Here is a 6,604-nt window from a genome sequence, read left to right as displayed (position 1 = left end):
CAGCTATGATTTATAGGAAGGGGAGCCATATGTGCCAGTGATGCCCATGGCCTGAGTGTAGCTGTTAACAGTGCCCCTTTTCACTCTTTTATTGATTGATTAAGGCAGAGTCTTGCTCTGTTGCCCAGGCTGGAGTGTAGTGGTGTGATCTCAGCTCACTGCAACCTCTGCTTTCTGGGTTTGAGCAGTTCTTCTGCCCCAGCCTCCCCAGTAGCTGGGATTACAGGCGCCTGCCACCACACTTGGCTAACCTTTGTATTTTTAGTAGAGATGTGGTTTTACCATGTTGGCCAGGCTGGTCTCAAACCCTTGACCTTAAGTGATCCAGACGCCTTGGCCCCCAAAGTGCTGGGATTACAGGCATCAGTCACTGCGCCCGTCCTCACTCTTTATTGATACCTACTGTATTTGTTTGCTAGGACTGTCATAACAAAGTACCTCCAATTGGGTGGCTGAAACACAGACATTTACTGTCTCCCAATACTGGAGGCGAGAAGACTGAGCCCCAGGTGTCTGTAGGATTGGTTCCTCTGAGGGCCGAGAGGGACTCCAGGCCTCTCTCCAGCGCCTGGTGGCTGGCTGACCATCTTGGCTTTCCTCGGCTTACAGACACATCACCCCAGTCTCCGATTTCGTGTTCACATGGCATTCTCCCTGTGTGTGTCTGAGTCCAAATCTCCTTTTTTTTTTTTTTTGAGACGGAGTCTTGCTCAGCTGCCCAGGCTGGAGTGCAGTGGCGCGATCTCGGCTCACTGCAAGCTCCGCCTCCCGGGTTCACGCCATTCTCCTGCCTCAGCCTCCGGAGCAGCTGGGGCTGCAGGCGCCCGCCACCTCGCCCGGCTAATTTTTTTTTCTTTTTTCTTTTTTTTTTTTGTATTTTTAGTAGAGACGGGGTTTCACCATGTTAGCCCAGGATGGTCTCGATCTCCTGACCTCGTTGATCCATCCGCTTCAGCCTCCTAAAGTGCTGGGATTACAGGCATGAGCCACCGCACCCGGCATCTCCTCTTTTTTATAAGGACACCAGTCATCTTGGATTAGGGCCCACCCTATTCCAGCATCACCTCATTTTAACCAACTACATCAGCAATGACTCTATTTCCAAATAAGGTCACATTCTGAGGTCCTGGGGGTAGGACTTCTTCAACGTATGAACTTCAGTAGGACATAATTCAACCCATAATACCTACTATGTGGCAAACTCATGTGGATGTTGAGAGACAGAGGAGACACAGTTGAGGCAGGGCAATGGAACGATGAATGAAGTTCCATGCGAGCATGAAGGAGAGGCTTAGAGAAGCGGCATTTGAGTACTAGGTTGAGAGGCACAACCTTCACATTGTATCCTAGTGATGCTGAGGGGGATTTTTGTATCTCAGATTTAGTTTCTGAGACTACATTTTCAAAGTCACGTGCCCACCTATAGTGCAAAACTGCGCAGTTGTCGTTAAAACCAATACACTGTGGAGCATAAACAGGTTAGAACTGAAAACGGAAACACTGTGTTAGGGGCCGAATTGTGCTCCTAAGATTCCTATGCTGAAGTCCATCCCCTAGTCCCTCAGAATGTAACCATTTTTGGAGACAAGGTCTTTTAAGTTAAAATATAGGGTGAATTCTAATGGAATATGATTGTGTCTTTTTTTTTTTTTTTTTTTTTTTTGAGGCGAAGTCTCACTCTGTGGCCGGGCTGGAGTGCAGTGGCGTGATCTCAGCTTGCTACAACCTCCACCTCCTGCGTTCAAGCAATTCTCCTGCCTCAGCTTCCCAAGTAGCTGGGACTACAGGTGTGCGCCACCATGCCCAGCTAATTTTTGTATTTTTAGTAGAGATGGGGTTTCACCATGTTGGCCAGGATGGTCTCGATCTCTTGACCTTGTGATCCCCCTGCCTTGGCCTCCCAAAGTGCTGGGATTACAGGTGTGAGCCGTCGCACCTGGCCAATTGTGTCTTTATAAGAAAAGGGGATGAGGACACACAGGGAAAAAAGAGAGCTCAGGGCTGCACACACGCAGAGAAAAGGCCGTGTGAGGACTGGGGAAGATGGCCTTCTGCACACCAAGGAGAGAGGCCGCAGAAGAAGCCACACCTGCCAACACTTCCATGCCGTACTTCCAGCCTCCAGAACTGTGAGAAAATAAAACCCTGCTGTTTAGGCCACCCAGGCTGTGGTGCTTTGCTGTGGTAGCCTAATACATACTGTGATTAGTTCAGAATCCTCATGGGATTTTTGTTTGTTTGTTTCTTGTTTGTTATTAGTCTTGTTTTGCTTGTTAATGTATAACTTCAAAATAATACATGAATACATCCACTTTCTGCCCAAACCTCCTCTTCTCTCCCATGTTGCCACTGTTTCAGTTTGCAGTGTGCAAACGTATGCATGGATAGGATTCTTTTTAAAATAAATGTGATGGTATTGTGCATAGTATTCTACAACTGAGTAATGTAGCTCTGAGGTCTTTCTATATTTTAACATTTTCCTTATTGATGTACTTTTAAATTGTTTCCAGTGTTTGCTATTAAAATCTATTTTAAAAAAATAGCTCCTTAAGAATGGTTGATGGTTTAAATAGTCCAGTTTCTTTAAACTTGCATGGGGAATAGAATGGTTATTTTGAATAAACTCCATGCCTCTGAAAAATTGAAAAAATAGCCAAAGTCCTCAGTTTCTTAAGAATTCAGCAAAGCCATATTCATTAATTTTATGGTTTCAATTTTTTAAAACTTCAATAAAACAATGTAACATTTTCCAACACATAGACCTTACACCCAAACCTAAATGTATTTCTGACTTTTTAGTGCTTAATTCCCTGAAATGGGGATTGAATGTGGCTTGCAAGTCTTGGTGGGACTCTGCATTTTATTTATTTATTTATCTGTTTATTTTATTTTATTTTTAAGACAGAGTCTCACTCTGTGGCCCAGGCTGGAGTGCAGTGGTGTGATCTTGGCTCTCTGCAACCTCTGCCTCCTGGGTTCAAGTGATTCTCCTGCCTCAGCCTCCCAAGTAGCTGGGATTACAGGCACCTGCCACCATGCCCAGCTAATTTTTTTATTTTTTAATAGAGACGGGGTTTTGCTATGTTGGCCAGGCTGGTCTCTAACTCCTGACCTCAGGTGATCCACCCACCTCAGCCTCCCAAAGTGCTGGGATTACAGGCATGAGCCACCACGCCTGGCCAACTCTGCGTTTTTAGTCTTTAGCTAGAATACTTAAAATGTACAAGGCCTGGTGGCTATTTGCATTTTATTGTAACCTAGTATGGGTCCGAATTGTTTTGAATTAAAATCAACCCTTAGACTAAGAAAGGCTGATATAATTTATTTCAGGCTTCGAGTGACATACCAGATGTGACAGCCCCTTGGATTTGTCTTTACCTTTGAGAGATTTGACTCTAAGTGTTTTACAATACTTTGGGTGCATACAATTGTTTTAATCTATTTCCAGAGGATTTTTACTTCATCTGTAAAATCTTGGTCTCTTTATCTTGGTCTCCAAGATTATAGACAAGAGTGAAAGCCGGAAATAAATGTTACTGCACAACTTGTTCGTGACTCAGGAACAAATGCTGAGCCAGTTCAAAATATGCACCTACAGATACACTTGTGCTGGTAAGCTTGAGTGCGTCATTGTAGAGCTCACTAATATTGTCACGATTGCTTAGTCAATTATTACTCTGACATTTTACCCATCCAATTTAGCAGGGAGTAACTTTTATTTGAAGTCGAAAGCAAAGGCAAACAGAATAATCTGATAGGATGTGTGCTGAATTTGAAAATCTAGGAATTTTATTTAAAAATCAATTTGAGACAAATAGCATACAAAATGTCCTAATGCAAGTTGATATTATTAATAAGTACTTAGTGGATTGTAATTAGAATATACAACCTTAACTAAAAATACTAATAATTTGGTCGTGCACGGTGGCTCACGCCTGTAATCCCAGCACTTTGGGAGGCCAAGGCGGGTGGATCACGAGGTCAGGAGATAGAGACCATCCTTGCTAACACGGTGAAACCCCGTCTCTACTAAATATACAAAAAATTAGCCGGGCGTGGTGGCGGGCGCCTGTAGTCCCAGCTACCCGGGAGGCTGAGGCAGGAGAATGGCGTGAGCCCGGGAGGCGGAGCTTGCAGTGAGCTGAGATAGCGCCACTGCACTCCAGCCTGGGTGACAGAGTGAGACTCGGTCTCAAAACAAACAAACAAACAAAATTTAAAGATAATTCTTTCAAATACTTATGGCATCAATTAAAATATGAACCGTGTGGTTCTGTGCACAAAAAACAGTAAAAGCTTTTATTTTAAATCATCATCAACACTCCCACCCCTCCCTCCAAAGCTTCATCAGTTTCTCCACAGATGATGAATTTGCTAAGAAGCTGCAGTTGAGGAGAGTCAAGTTGGGTTTCTGAAAATGTTAACCAGTAGTAGAATAACAGTAGCAGTGTTATTGATAGCAATAACAGGATAGTAATAACAGTAGTAATATTGATAGTAATAACAGGAGTACTGATTATTTAATTTAATGAACGAAACATCTGCAATTAAAATTGTACAGAATTTTTGGTGTTTCCAGGGATTTGAACTTAGAGAAAGCCTCAATAGAAGTTCCCATCAAGGAGGTTCTCTTCTCTCCACTTAGCAGGTTAAGTGCCCTTGGGGGCAAGAGCAAGGAAGAGACCACCCTTCTCCATTTTATATTCAGCTAGGAGCAAGCAACAGAAGGTAGGGCAGCTCTGCATGGTGCCCTCCCTGGTCCGTTGTTGGGATCACTTTTTACAACCTTGAACTTGGTTCTGAAATTCTATCCCAGGTCCAGTACAGCATGAAGCTGCCTGACCCTTCTCTCTTAGAGACGCTGGAGCTAGTTATTGCCAAAGTGCAGTTTCTGGTGGCTCCTGGCATCAGGAAGGGAGGCAGAGTGGATAGGCTTTGGTGTCAGACTGGCATGGGCTCAGCTATTGGCTCCCATACTCACTAGCTGTGGCATCTGGGGGAAATTATTTAACCTCTTTAAACCCTAGTGTCCTCAACTGAAAATAGTACCAACGCTACCCACAAGGTAGGACCACTGTGGTGATTAAAGGGACACACACCACGTGTCCCATGCAGGGTCCTCCTCTTTCCCAGGATAAGTAACCACAGAACCTCTGCTTGAATCAGGCACACTCGGATCAGCTCAGTCCAGATTGGAGGAGATGAGCTGTGAACACCTTGATCCTCAAACCTTGATCATCAGGAAGCATCCTGTGATAGACAGGGTGCCTGTGATAAGTAGCATCCTGTGATAGGCAGGCACAAGCATCCTGTGATAGATCAGCTGTCAGCTGCTGGGGCCAGGCAAGGGTGGCTATGGCTGCACTGGAACAAAACAACAAAGCTGTCATGTTGTCCGATCTGTTTAGATTTATAATAAAGTAGTAGCACTGGTACTGATATTTTTATGAGTGTGGAATTTATTTTAAAAATTAGTCAAAATGGTTGGGTGCAGTGGCTCACACCTATTATCCCAGCACTCTGGGAGGTTGAGGTGGGCAGATCACTTAAGCCCAGGAGTTCAAAACCAGCCTGGGCAACATGGGGAAAACCCATCTCTACAAAAAATACAGAAATCAGCTGGGCGTAGTGGAACATGCCTAATACACTCCCAGCTACTTGGGGGGCTAAGGTGGGAGGATCGCTTGAGCCTGAGAGACAGAGGTTGCCATGAGCCGATATTATGCCAGTGCACTCCAGCCTGGGTGACAGTGGGAGACCCTGTCTCAAAAAAAAAAAAAAAAAATTAGTGAAAGCAAATATTCAATACCTTACACATCAGAGAAATTATAAACATGTTACAAATAGCAATAAAAACATTTAAAATTGTTATATTTTATCAAACACTAAATTATTAAAGACTAATTAAAAATGAGATACTCAAAAAATAAGCAAAATCCACATAAAATGAAGAACATTTAATAAAAAATAATTGAAAATAATATAATTTGATATTTTTTAAAGTTCATCTAAAAAAATAAATTTATCTTAAATAATAGAGTGGCTCAGTGGTGTCACTGTTGAATGGTGAACATATTTTTATTGAAAATGTTGCAACCATTGATAAAATGCTTTCTCACCTTTCACTAGTTAGCGACATTGTGAGGAAATAACTTTAAATGTCACCTTAGACTCCCGCTTCAAGGAATCTCATCTGCTTGATAACTCCGAAGGATTCTTTTTAAATAACTTCTTGGGGTTTTTTTTGGTGAGGGAGGGTGGGGTGGTCAGCAGGGCAGCAACAGAAACTTTTTGATGGCAAGTTGTAGTTTTGTTTCCAAAAAAGAATCTGAGTTTTGTTTTCACTCTTTTCTTTTTTTCACATGGAGATAGAGATTCCTTGGCAGTTTCCTATCCACTTCAATAATATTCTGCTTAGATCCTATTTGCTAGGAACATTTTTGATCAGGGTAAGAAATAGTCTTGCCATAGAAATTTTCCTCCTCTTGTACCTACCAAAGGAATGTAGCTTTGTTCTGTTTGAAAATTCATGCAGGCTGGGCGCCGTGGCTCACGCGTGTAATCCCAGCACTTTGGGAGGCCAAGGCTGGTGGATCGCCTGAGG

Source organism: Pongo abelii, chromosome 14 (assembly GCF_028885655.2).
Source record: "Pongo abelii isolate AG06213 chromosome 14, NHGRI_mPonAbe1-v2.0_pri, whole genome shotgun sequence".
Taxonomy (NCBI): domain Eukaryota; kingdom Metazoa; phylum Chordata; class Mammalia; order Primates; family Hominidae; genus Pongo; species Pongo abelii.
Note: the sequence above shows the minus strand (reverse complement) of the source record.